Raw genomic sequence first — 12,983 nt, forward strand, 5'->3', positions numbered from 1 at the left:
TCTTGCCTCTGAAAAACAAAACAAAAGATCAGCTACATTTTAAGCAAAAAGTCATAAAAGGATTATTTCAGTCTTCTGTTATTAGTTCAGTCCATGCAATTAACACCTGTTCTGCTTGATATTCATAAACATTTCAGCTATGACAGTCCTGAAAGTTTTTCCTCTATTCTAATGTCACAATCTCCAAAGTTATCAGAAACCTGCCTTTAAGAGCACCCATCAAGGCTGGGCGCGGTGGCTCACGCCTGTAATTCCAGCACTTTGGGAGGCCAATATGGGCGGATCACGAGGTCAGGAGATCAAGACCATCCTGGCTAACACGGTGAAACCCCGTCTCTACTAAAAATACAAAAATTAGCCAGGCGCGGTGGCGGGCACCTGTAGTCCCAGCTACTCGGGAGGCTGAGGCAGGAGAATGGCGTGAACCCGGGAGGCAGAGCTTGCAGTGAGTGGAGATCTCGCCACTGCACTCCAGCCTGGGCGACAGAGTGAGACTCCGTCTCAAAAAAAAAAAAAAAAAAAAGAACACCCATCAAAGACCTATAGCTGATTATAAACCACCTTTCGAAGAGGATTAAAACAAGACAACAATTGTCTGTGGATGACAAAAAGTCTTAGGACAGCCATTGTTAAAGTCACATTTGACTAGGAATTGTGGTTACTTCTATGGCTTTCAATGATTTTACATAACAATTATGACTATTAATAACATAGGCGCTTCCCATAATTTTGGAACACATACCAATAACATATTTATACAAATATAACCCAAAGAAAGCCAAACACCATTTCATATTTGACAATGTTTCCTGTATGACTTTTTGTGCGTGTGATTTTGGGTTATTTATTTTGTGCATCTGTGGCAATGAATGAGATCTCAGTGGTGGTGTGGATTTGACTGGTCTCTACAACTGTGTATGGCAAAAGAACTGGCAAAAGAAAATGACAACCAGATCCCAGCAAAGGGGTAGGGAGGGCCAAGAGAACTGAACATCTGGGCTGGCAGAGAAATCAAAGCCTAGGAATTAAGAGGTAAGAGTGTAGTGTAGGGGATATACCCCCATCTCTTTGCTCCTTCCCTTTTCCTTCCTCTCCCAGGGACCCAGGTCCTTGGGACTATACTGAATCTGTCTCTGAAGCTGAAAAACAAAAGGCTGAGGAGATAGTTGGCTCTAAGTGATCAGTTTCAAGCCAGCTTTGTCAGAAATCCTAGATCACAGGAGAAGGGTGGGAAGAAAGGATATGATTATTTCTTGTTCCATCTTCCATTAGAGGTGAGAATGACAAGGAACTCCCTTCTAACTCCTCTTGAGGACGTGAGGAGAGTTAGCAGGAGAAGGGCTGGGAGCCCTAAGGTCTCCTGTAGGACCTCGTATCCCACAGGCAAGGACTAAGAATTAGGATTAAATATTTTAGTGGGATAGCTCTAAACCAGTATTAGCAAGCACAGTCAGGGTGAGAATTCCTGGAATCTGACTGGGACCCTGGCAGTGAAAGCTGGGACTGTTGAAAACCCAATTTCGGTGTTTGCTACTCAAGTTGAGAGTGCACGGCCAAGATAACCAGATCCCAGGACAGGCAGTTTGACAGCGAGAACAAAAGGAAGAGGCTGGGACCAAGGTGCCTAGATCCCTGGAGAGAGAAGGGTGGGTATTGGGAGGAAAAATGAGAACTGGGGGAACTCAGGAGTCTGGGTTCTGAAATAGCAGCAAGTCAGAATTCCAGGATCTCTGTCTACCCTCCTCTTCCTCTTCCCTCTATCAGGCAGAAGAGAGAGAAGGAGGGTACTGGAGAAGAAGCCACATGGATACATTCAGGAAGGGTGGGGGAAAGAGGAATTTAGCGCTGCATTGGCCCTGCTGGGGGCTGGGAAGGGTCAGGAGGCCGGGAAGGCGTGGTGGGGGTCGGTCCCAGGGTTGCACGACGCCATCCTTTGCGGTGGCCACGTACACAGTGTGTATGACCACAGCCCTCTTCTTCTTCCTCATCACTTTCCGTGGAGCTGTCGCCAAAAGCCCGGGATTTTTCATAAATACAGCAGCATTTTGATGAGCGGCGGCGCATGCGCTCATTGTCCACAGTGTCACTTGTCCGTTCGACCTTTTTCTCTGGTTTCCGTTTCCGAAGTTTGATGGTAAAGCTGCGGTTCTCGGGCTCGGTTGTCACGGTAACCGTTGTCTCAGTGACGGTCTCGCTCAGCCCAGCCCCTGCCTCGGCCATGGCTAAGGCTCAGGAGAGGGAGGAGAGGAGGAAGGGGGATGAGACACCCTTCTCTTTTTATGCCTCAGGTCTAGGAGAAGCAGTATTGGATTCAGTGGTAGCCAGGATCCTCCACCTTTTTACCCCCTCCTCCTGGGCCTCCTCTTCTCCACCCCTGGGGATAACCTGACCAACTCCACTTCCGACTCTGCTTCTGGGTGATATTTTTATACAAATAAGTCAAATATGTCATTTTTGGACTTTAGGGGACCTAATATCTAAAACATTAATTAAGTCAGAAAAAGATATAATTTATAATTTGATTTTGGAAAGTTGGTCAAATATCAAAGGTTTAAAATACTTGCTATTATAAAATAGAATTCTAGGTCACCCTAAGTTATTCATTTAGCCAAAAATAACTCAAAAATTTTTAAAAGGCATAAAACTTTACTTATTGATAGAGGGAAGACTTAGCTTTCCAAACGATCTATCTCGTCTTTCTTTTTCCTGTGGTTTATTCAAAAGGCAAACAAAAATCTTCATTATCCTTTAATATTACATACACATCTTGTTCATGGCCAAGCGTGGTGGCTCATACTTGTAATCCCAGCACTTTGGGAGGCTAAGGTGGGTGGATCATTAGAGGTCAGGAGTTTGAGACCAGCCTGACCAACATGGTGAAACCCCATCTCTACTAAAAATACAAAAAAAAAAAAAAAAAAAAAGAATAGCTGGGCGGAGTGGTGCGCACCTATAGTCCCAGCTACTCAGAAGGCGGAGGCAAGAGAATCGCTTAAACCAGGAGGTGGAGGTTGCAGTGAGTTGAGATCACACCACTACACTACAGCCTGGGCGACAGAGACTCTGGCTCAAAAAAAAGAAAAAAGAAAAAAATAGAAAACCTTGTTGTGCTTTTATTCCAATGTTCAATTTATGGAAAAACTTTAATTTCAGCCAATATGTTTACACACAGAATGTTATATGTAAAATGTATGTAAAATGCTTGTTTTTTGGTACTATAAGGAAAAATTAGCATTTAGACAAAAAGTTTTTTTAGCAAGGTAATTTTACTTTTTGCAGAAAGGGTGCTTTTGGCAGATGGAAGAATGATGAGAGCACATCTGAACAAAGGAGTGAAGCAATGTTTTATTTTTTATTTTTTTGAGATGGAGTTTCGCTCTTCTTGCCCAGGCTGGAGTGCAATGGTGCAATCTCGGCTCACCGCAACCTCCGCCTCCTGGATTCAAGCGATTTTCCTGCCTCAGCCTCCCTAGTAGCTGGGATTACAGGTACGTGCCACCACGCCTGGCTAATTTTTTAAATAGAGACAGGGTTTCTCCATATTGGTCAGGCTGGTCTCGAACTCCCGACCTCAGGTGATCTGCCCACCCCGGCCTCCCAAAGTGCTGGGATTACAGGCATGAGCCACGGGGAGCTCGGCCAGCACTCTTTATTTTTTAAGCAGCTTGTTTTTGCTACTGTGTTTTGTCTTCATTGACTGGAGCTAGACCTTACAATTTAAACTAAAACCTGACTGGTTAATAATTTAAAACTTTTTAAAATAGGTAAAGGCAATAGAGAACAAAGGAAAAGAGGAAGTTGTTTGCAAAAGGACTTAGAAAAGTAATAATATTTTTAAATAAGGAAGAGGCATAAGCTGCAAGTTGGAACATGCCTGTGAGCACGTTTAGCATAAATGGTTTGGTTAAAGTACAAGTACATCGAATGTACTTTTTAAAAAATATTTAACAGCTACATAGAATAGGGCTTAACAAAGAGTTATTAACACAAAGCAAGGAGGCTTGAAAGAAGTTAGTTTTTAAAAGAAATATTCTTTCTAACACTTATGATTTATTTTTTAACAAGAAGAGAAACTTTGAAGAGGAAACTTTTTACTTTCTACGCAGAATTTCTTTTACAAGATTAATTTTTCACAAATCTTATGCAACTTGCTCAAACCTTCAGCTTTATCCTATCTAACTTAAAACAATCCTTTAACCCTATAAACTAGGCCAAAAAGAAAGCACTCACATTCCTAGGCCTTCTTATAATCTTTTACCAAAAACATATTTCACTTTTCTTTTTTTTTTTTTTTTTGAAACAGAGTCTCACTCTGTTGCCAAGGCTGGAGTGTAATGGCGCGATCTTGGTTCACTGCAACTTCTGCCTCCCGGGTTCAAGCGATTCTCCTGCCTCAGCCTCCCCAGTAGCTGGGACTAAGCAGCACACCACCACAGCCGACTAAATTTTGTATTTTTAGTAGAGACGTGGTTTTGCCATGTTGGCCAGGCTGGTCTCGAACTCCTGACCTCAGGTGATCCACTCGCCTCCGCCTCCCAAAGTGCTGGGATGACAGGCGTGAGGCACCAGGCCTGGCCTTACATTTCACTTTTCTTACACACCTTGCAAGTAGAAGTGTTTCTTCAGTAGTCTCAATTACATGTTACAATAATGTTAACTCTTAGCAACTTTTATTTTTGCTGAAAAATCTGGTGATTCTAATTATGTACCAGGAGTAGAACCTAAGACACCAGACAGAAACGCAGATGAGGTCTAACTCTTTCCAGCTGCAGGTCATGACTAACTCCACCTGTCCCCAGACTTTAATGACTTAAAAGCAGGTCAGTGGAAAGATTTTCGAAAGTCAAAGAAGCAGTTTATGACGTTAAAGCATTTAGCAAACCCTAATAGCTGGCCTGCCTAACTTAGACCAAATATCTAAATTTTGAAGACATTTTTATTTTACCAATAATCTTTAAAACTGTCTTTATTTCCCAAAGCTTACTAAAGTCACATGAACTGAAAAGCATTGCAGTTTTTATTTTTCTGACAAAATATTTAAGGGCTTATTGTTTTTAAACCAATTAATCAGAGCTCTTTCTTATATAAACATCACACACACAACACATAAAAATACACAGAAGATCGAGTAGTTGTAAGATTTTTCATTTGCCAGTTTTTAAGTTTCTTTTTAGAGCATGTAGTTTCTTTCTTTTAAAAAAATTATTTACATATTTTTGAGACAGGGTCTCACTCTGTCACTCAGGCTAGAGTACAGTGGTGCAATATCAGTTCACTGCAACCTCTGCCTCCCAGGTTCAAGTGATTGTCATGTCTCAGTTTCCCAAGTAGTTGGGATTACAGGCATGCACCACCACATCTAGCTAATTTTTGCATTTTTAGTAGAGACGGGGTTTCGTCATGTTGGCCAGGTTGGTCTCGAACTCCTGGTCTCATGTGATCAACCCACCTCGGCCTCCTAAAGTGCTGGGATTACAGGCGTGAGCCACCACACCTAGCTAATTTCTAGGACCTAATAAGCCCATACAGCTGGAAGGCAAAACAGATTCCCCCCAAATTAAGGGTCTCATTTTTATACCAGATCCTGGATCCCCAAAAAGGAGGGAATCAGCCCATCTCCCAACGGAGTCTTATCTCTCAGTGGCAGTGGGGACATATCCATACCTTCTAGGCGGCCAAGAGCATGCTTCTCTGATCCAAACATGTAAAGAGCTGAGAATCCTCCCTTAATTGCCATTAGCAATGCCCAAAAGTATATCCTCCACCTAGTTATTACACACCAAAGCTCTCTCATAATGTGAAGTAATTTCTGATACCACCCAAAGTAAGAAACGTCAGATAATACAATGCAAAACAGAACAGAGCCTTAGATTTCCAGAGGGATCAATCTATTCAGTTCTAATTCCTGGGGTTTCAGGAGGAAAATAGAGGTTTTTCCCAAAACAGTATCTGTGGCATCTCCTCCGTTCTTCCCAAGGAGTCACAGGCTGTTAGAAATTATCTCAGGTCCTTTTGGCCGGGCGCGGAGGCTCACACCTGTAATCTCAGCACTTTGGGAGGCCGAGGCAGGCGGATCACAAGGTCAGGAGTTTGAGACCAACCTGGCCAACATGGTGAAACTCTGTCTCTATTTTAAAAAATACAAAAATTAGCTGGGCGTGGTGGCGGCGCCTGTAATCCCAGCTACTCGGGAGGCTGAGATGGGAGAATCTCTTGAACCTCAGGAGGCGGAGGTTGCAGTGAGCCAAGATTGCACCATTGCACTTCAGCCTGGGTGACAGAGCAAGACTCTGTCTTCAAAAAAAAAAAAAAGAAAGAAAGAAATTATCTTAGGTCCTCTCGTGTGCACAGGCAAGAAGACAAAATGGAGAAAAACAATTCAGTCAACTAAGGAGAAAACAATTTTTTTCTTTAGAAAAATAAGATCCAAAAGAGAAAAAAAATAAAGATCTTTTAAATATACTTATAACTTGAATATCTGCTTTTAACTAAGCTGATTTTAACCATAGCACTCTTTAAAAAAGAAATCTTTTTAAATCTCTTATTACCCGACTGTAGCCTGGCCAAATGGCCAATATTTCTGGCTTTTGAACTTTACTAAAGGTAACCTCATAGCACCTCAGGTGCTCAGAGAAAGGAAGATTCAAGAAGGGAAGTTGGAAGTTGTTCATAGAGGGAAAGAGACTCAATGAATGGCAAAGGCCACATGACAGAAATAACTCATTTCCTAGGCCAAAAATTGAACCTGGGCCACCATGGTGAAAAGACAAAGCCTTAGCTACTGAGCTACACCAATGGGCAGTGTCCATTGCTGTTCCTAGAAGGAGCCTAGAGCAGTCAATTTTGAGCTTGCAATGGCTTTTAACTGCTCAAGATAATTTTTTTTTTTTTTTTTTTTGAGATGAAGTCTCACTCTGTCGCCCAGGCTGGAGCGCAGTGGCTCAATCTTGGCTCACTGCAACCTCTGCCTCTGGAGTTCAAGAGATTCTCCTGCCTCAGCCTCCCAAATAGCTGAGATTACAGGCACGTGCCACCATGCCCAGCTAATTTTTGTATTTTTAGTAGAGATGGGGTTTCGTCATGTTGGCCAGGCTAGTTGTGAACTCCTGACCTCAGGTGATAAACCCACCTCGGGCTCCCAAAGTGCTGGGATTACAGGCGTGAGCCACCACACCCAGCCTCAAGATAATTTTTAAGGCTAACTATGACATGAATCCCAAAACTCCTGTTCCCTGGATGGTGGAAACCAAGAGAAAGTACCGCCATGTGGTATAAGGTCAAGCTCCCAAAGACATCAAACAAGACCAGAGGGAAACCTTGATACGGTTTGACTCCATGTCCCTACCAAAATCTCATCTCAAATTGTAATCCCCACATGTCAAGGGAGGGACCTATAATCCTCATGTGTTGAGGGAGGGAGGTGATTGGATCATGGGGGCTGTTTCCCCCATGCTTTTCTCGTGATAGTGAGTGAGTTCTCACGAGATCTGATGGTTTTATTAGTATTTGGAAGTTTCTCCTTCGCTCTTCTCTCTCTCCTGCTGCCTTATGAAGAAGGTGCCTTGCTTTTCCTTTGCCTTCCACCCTGATTGTAAGTTTCCTGAGCCCTCCCCAGTCATGTGGAACTGTAAGTCAATTAAACCTCTTTCCTTTATAATTTATCCGGTCTCAGGTATTTCTTTATGGCAGTGTGAAAATGGACTAATACAAACCTCATCCAGTTTTTTTTTTTGGTTTGCTTCAGGGACCTGCAGCAAAGTTTGTAACTGACCAGTTTGCCAGGCTGGTTTGAACAGCAGGCTTATGGGGTTCTAAGCCCATGTTCCATCATAAGGTACCCCTTTTATGACAGAACGATATAGAAAGACAAATTCATAGCACAAAGTACACCTGATTCACTACGGTTTAAGACTAGCCTCACAAATCCTTTTTCTCATTAATCAAAACTCTGCAGAGGAGACAGTGATTTTTACGATTCCTACAACCAGTTTACATAGAGAGAGCACACAAGCCTGACCAGTAAGAAATTCTTACCCTTTTGCCTGCATGCCAGGTTTCTGGGTTCCCTTTCCCTGAGTGATCTTAGTGACCCTGCTTGCCGCACCATAGCCCTGGGGGCCAAGCTGCAACACCAAGGAAAATCATCTTTTTCCTTTCCATGGAACCACAGGCAAAAGCCTCTCAATTTTGTAAGATGCCGTTCAAGGGATTGCATGGGATAACCAAATTAACATTTTCCATCCAGCCAGAACAAAATACGTGAGACAAAACATACATATTAACTACTCTGCTTAGCACCCAGTATTGAACTGGTAAGGCTCAAACTTGCCCCTGTTTGGGCCATATTATCTTTATTCAAAGTGGGGTGGAATGACCTCTGACCAGCAGTTTCAACATTTGGTCTCTGGGCAAGATGGTCGCCCTGTATAACAGAAAAGATAGGAAAGGGAAAGGAGAAAACGAGAGAGAGAAAAGCATTGCCTGCGATGAGGTGGGGAAGGCAAGGAGCTCAGGCAGGTGGCAGAAAGACCCACCCATTGCAGTGACACTGACTCAAAAGTTCAGGCAGCTGCTTGTCAGTCATGAAGGGATCTTATCCAGCAGACCCATTAGCTCTTAAGTTGCCCTCTTTTGGGGGAGGAAAAAGCTCCTATGTCCCATGGTCCTGTACATGTCTAATCCTGTCACCCATAGCCATCAGCAAGCAGCGCAAGGCAGATTAATTCAAAGATAGGTTAACATCCCATAATGCCAAATCCTTCTTTTTCCTTTTTGTGGAGAACGGGGTCTCAATATATTGTCCATGCAGGTCTTAAACTCCTGGGCTCCAGCTGTCTCCCCGCCTGTCCCTCCCTAAGAGCTAGGATTACAGCATGAGCCACCGCGCCCAGCCCAAACCCAGTTTTTAACCAAGAGGGACTTTACTGAGGGAAGACTCTAACCTAAATATTAGGAAGGACTCTTACCTTCCTAAGTTGGGCCTTGAACCCAAGTTCGGTCAAGCATCCTTACCTTTTATTAAGAGGGGCCTTTAACCCTGTCTGTCTCAGGAAAAACTAACTCTCCTAAATTGGGCCTCTAACTCAATTCCATCCTTTACCCTGGTAAAATGTACCCCACCACTTACCCAAAGTTGGGCAATCAGTGCTTCAGTCTCTTTCCTTTGAGTTGGGGGTCTCCTCAGTATACTCCCTTTGTGGTAGTGAAGAAGATGTTACCAGAAAGGCGTCCGGATCCAGACCCCAAAAGAGGATTGTTGGACCTTGTCCAAGAAAGAATTCAGGGCCAGGCGCGGTGGCTCACGCCTATAATCCCCAGCACTTTGGGAGGCCGAGACAGGCGGATCACTTGAGGTCAGGAGTTTGAGACCAGCCTGGCCAACATATAGTGAGACCCCGTCTCTACTGAAAAATACAAAAACGAGCTAGACGTGGTGGCACGCACCTGTAGTCCCAGCTACTTGGGAAGCTGAGGCAGGAGAATCACTTGAACCTGGGAGGCGGAGGTTGCAGTGAGCCGAGATCGCACCACTGCACTCCAGCCTGGGTGACAGAGTGAGACTCTGTCTCTCAAAAAAAAAATAAGTAAATAAATAATTTGGGACAAGTTCATAAAGAGAAAGCAAGTTTATTAAGAAAGTAAAGGAATAAAGAATGGCTACTCCATAGACAGAGCAGTGGCATGGGCTAGTCAACTGATCATACTTATAGTAATTTCTTGATTATATGCTAAATGAGGGGTGGATGATTCATGAGTTTCTCACGAAAGGGGTGGGCAATTCCGGGAACTGAGGGTTCCTCCCCTTTTTAGACCATATAGAGTAATTTCCAGACATTGCCATGGCATTTGTAAACTGTCATGACGCTTGTGGGAGTGTCTTTTAGCATGCTAATACATTATAATTAGCTTATAATGAACAGTGAGGATGACCAGAGGTCACTTTCATGGCCATCTTGGTTTTGGTCAGCTTCTTTACTGCATCATGTTTTGTTTTTGAGACAAAGTCTCCGTCTTTCGCCCAGGCTGGAGTAGAGTGGCACGATTTCAGCTCACTGCAACCTCCGCCTCCCAGGTTCAAGTGATTTTCCCACCTCAGCCTCCCAAGTAGCTGGGATTACAGGCGCTTGTCATCGTGCCCAGCTAATTTTTGTATTTTTAGTAGAGATGGGGTTTCACCATGTTGCCCAGGCTGCTCTCAAACTCCTGACCTCAGGTGATCCACCCACCTTAGCCTTCCAAAGTGCTGGGATTACAGGTGTGAGCCACCATGCCCAGTCATGTTTTGTTTCTTTTTTTTGTTTGGTTCTTTTTTTTTTTTTTTTTTTTTTTTTGAGACAGAGTCTCACCTGTCACCCAGGCTGGTGTGCAGTGGGGCAATCTCAGCTCACTGCAAACTCCGCCTCCTGCATTCAAGTGATTCTCCTGCCTCAGCCACCTGAGTAGCTGGGATTACAGCTGTTCACCACCACACTTGGCTAATTTTTGTATTTTTAGTAGAGATGGAGCTTCACCATGTTGGTCAGGATGGTCTAGAACTCCTGACCGCAAGTGATCCATCCACCTCAGCCTCCCTAAAGTGCTGGGATTACAGCATAGGCCACTGCGCCCAGCCTACTGCATCCTGTTTTATCAGCAAGGTCTTTAATGATCTGTATCTTGTGCTGACTTCCAATTTCATCCTGTGACTAAGAATGCCTAACCTCCTGGGAATGCAGCCCAGTCAGTCTCAGCCTTCTTTTCCCTAGCCCCTATTCAAGACAGAGTTGCTCTGGTTCAAATGCCTCTGACAAGAGTACCCTGGTTACATAGGAAAAATGTCCTTATTCTGAAGAAATAAAAATTTAAGGGTGAAGTGTCATGATGTCTGAAACTTATTTTCAAGTGGTTCAGCAAAATGCAAGAATATATTTCCGTGGGCTGTGTCATCCAATACAGCACCACTAGCCACATGTTTTTTATGCTTAATTTTAAATTAATTAAAAATAAATACAATTTAAAATTCTGTTCCTGGCCAGGCGTGGTGTCTCATGCCTGTAATCCCAGCACTTTGGGAGGCCGAGGCGGATGGATCATGAGGCCAGGAGATCGAGACCATCCTGGCTAACAGGGTGAAACCCTGTCTATACTAAAAAATATATATAAAAAAATTAGCTGGGTGTGGTGGCAGGCACCTGTAGTCCCAGCTACTTGGGAGGCTGAGGCAGGAGAATGGCGTGAACCTGGGAGGCGGAGCTTGTAGTGAGCCGAGATTGCGCCACTGCACTCCAGCCTGGGCAACAGAGCGAGACTCCGTCTCAAAAAAGAAAAAAAAAATTCTCTTCCTCAGTTACAGTGGCCACATTTTAAGTGTACAACAGCTACATGTGGCCAGTGGCTACAGTATTGGACAGTGAAGGTACAAAACATTTTCATCATCACAGAAATTTACATTGGCCAGTCCTGATATATATATATACAGAGAAAGCAAAAGTCGTGAAATGTTAGAAATGGTAGTGTTATGGTAGATGGTAGTAGGTATAGTCAGACAGCAAATGTAGTGTTATGGTAGGTAGTGTTAGGTATAGTCAGACATGAACAGAGCAGGGGAGGGCTCCCCTCACCTCCACCCCCCCACACACCAGGAATGTCGGGTGACCATCAGGTGATGGGCAGGCAGTTGTTAACCGTCTCTCTAAAATAATAATTGGCAGCATCCAGCACCAGGGAAAGGCAGTCTTCCAATAAACAGGAACAGCTGAAGCTGGTGATCAGCAGCTCCTCGATAAGATCTCAAGAGTTGGACAGGTGGGCTCACACATGCCTACTAAGAGCCAAAATGCCAGAGTTTAACTGATATATGACCTGCCAGGTACATTCACCTGGTAAGGGAAGAACGCCTCAAAGGCGCATGCGTACAACGCCAGTAAACACACTGCGCATGCTCCTTCCCAAGTGCTGGCAGGTCACTGAGCATGCGGACAGCCCACCCCAAGGGAAGAATCAGAGCACTTGACTCAAGTTGCCCACTTGGCCCTCTTCCAAGTGTACTTTACTTCCTTTCCCTCCTACTCTGAAGCTTTTTAATAAGGTTTCACGGCCGGGCGGGGTGGCTCAAGCCTGTATTCGCAGCACTTTGGGAGGCCGAGACGGGCGGATCACGAGGTCAGGAGATGGAGACCATCCTGGCTAACAAGGTGAAACGCCGTCTCTACTAAAAATACAAAAAACTAGCTGGGCGTGGTGGCGGCGCCTGTAGTCCCAGCTACTCGGGAGGCTGAGGCAGGAGAATGGCGTAAACCCAGGAGGCGGAGCTTGCAGTGAGCTGAGATCCGGCCACTTGCAGTCCAGCCTGGGAGACAGCGAGACTCCGTCTCAAAAAAATAAATAAATAAATAAATAACTTTTCACTTCTGCTCTGAAACTTGCCTCAGTCTTTCCTTCTGCCTTATGCCCCCAGTCAATTTTTTCTTCTGAGGAGGCAAGAATTGAAGTTGCTGCAGATCCATATTAATTCGCAGCCAGAAACAGTAGATCTTGGTGAGGCATTGCACTTTTCTTTCAACGGAGGGATGGTAAGAGCATGGCACAGAATTCCTAATATGTGTTTCAAAGGCCCAAGCACCGTATGAATCCGAGTTCTTTGGAAACTTCAAGATGCTGGTTCTGACAGTTTGTTCTGCTTGTTCGACTATTGTTCCTAGGGTCCTCTCACTAAAGCAAGGTATGTGCTTATCAGATTATGTTCTTTGCATCTCTGTTTCTTGGAAAGGTATTACAGAATGGTGATTTTGCAGCTAAACAGACTCAAGCTTAAATTTTTGCTCTATCACTTCATTAACTGTGTGCCCTTCGTCATGTTACGTAACCTCTCTGAGCCACAGATTTCTCACTTGTAAAATGAGGCTGAGAAAAGGTGACTGCCTCTTAGGTTATGGAAGGCACTTAGCTCTGGAAAGTGTTTATGACAGGCAGCTAAAATTGTTCTAGGGTAGGAGAGATGGATT

The 12,983-nt window shown here is 44.2% G+C and overlaps 1 pseudogene; it reads right to left on the minus strand.

Moving 5' to 3' along the window:
- Positions 1–1,472: 1,472 nt before the first annotated feature.
- Positions 1,473–2,258, minus strand: LOC103225438 (E3 ubiquitin-protein ligase PPP1R11 pseudogene; annotated as a pseudogene).
- Positions 2,259–12,983: the final 10,725 nt, after the last annotated feature.

This window comes from Chlorocebus sabaeus, chromosome 20, assembly GCF_047675955.1.
Source record: "Chlorocebus sabaeus isolate Y175 chromosome 20, mChlSab1.0.hap1, whole genome shotgun sequence".
Lineage (NCBI taxonomy): Eukaryota > Metazoa > Chordata > Mammalia > Primates > Cercopithecidae > Chlorocebus > Chlorocebus sabaeus.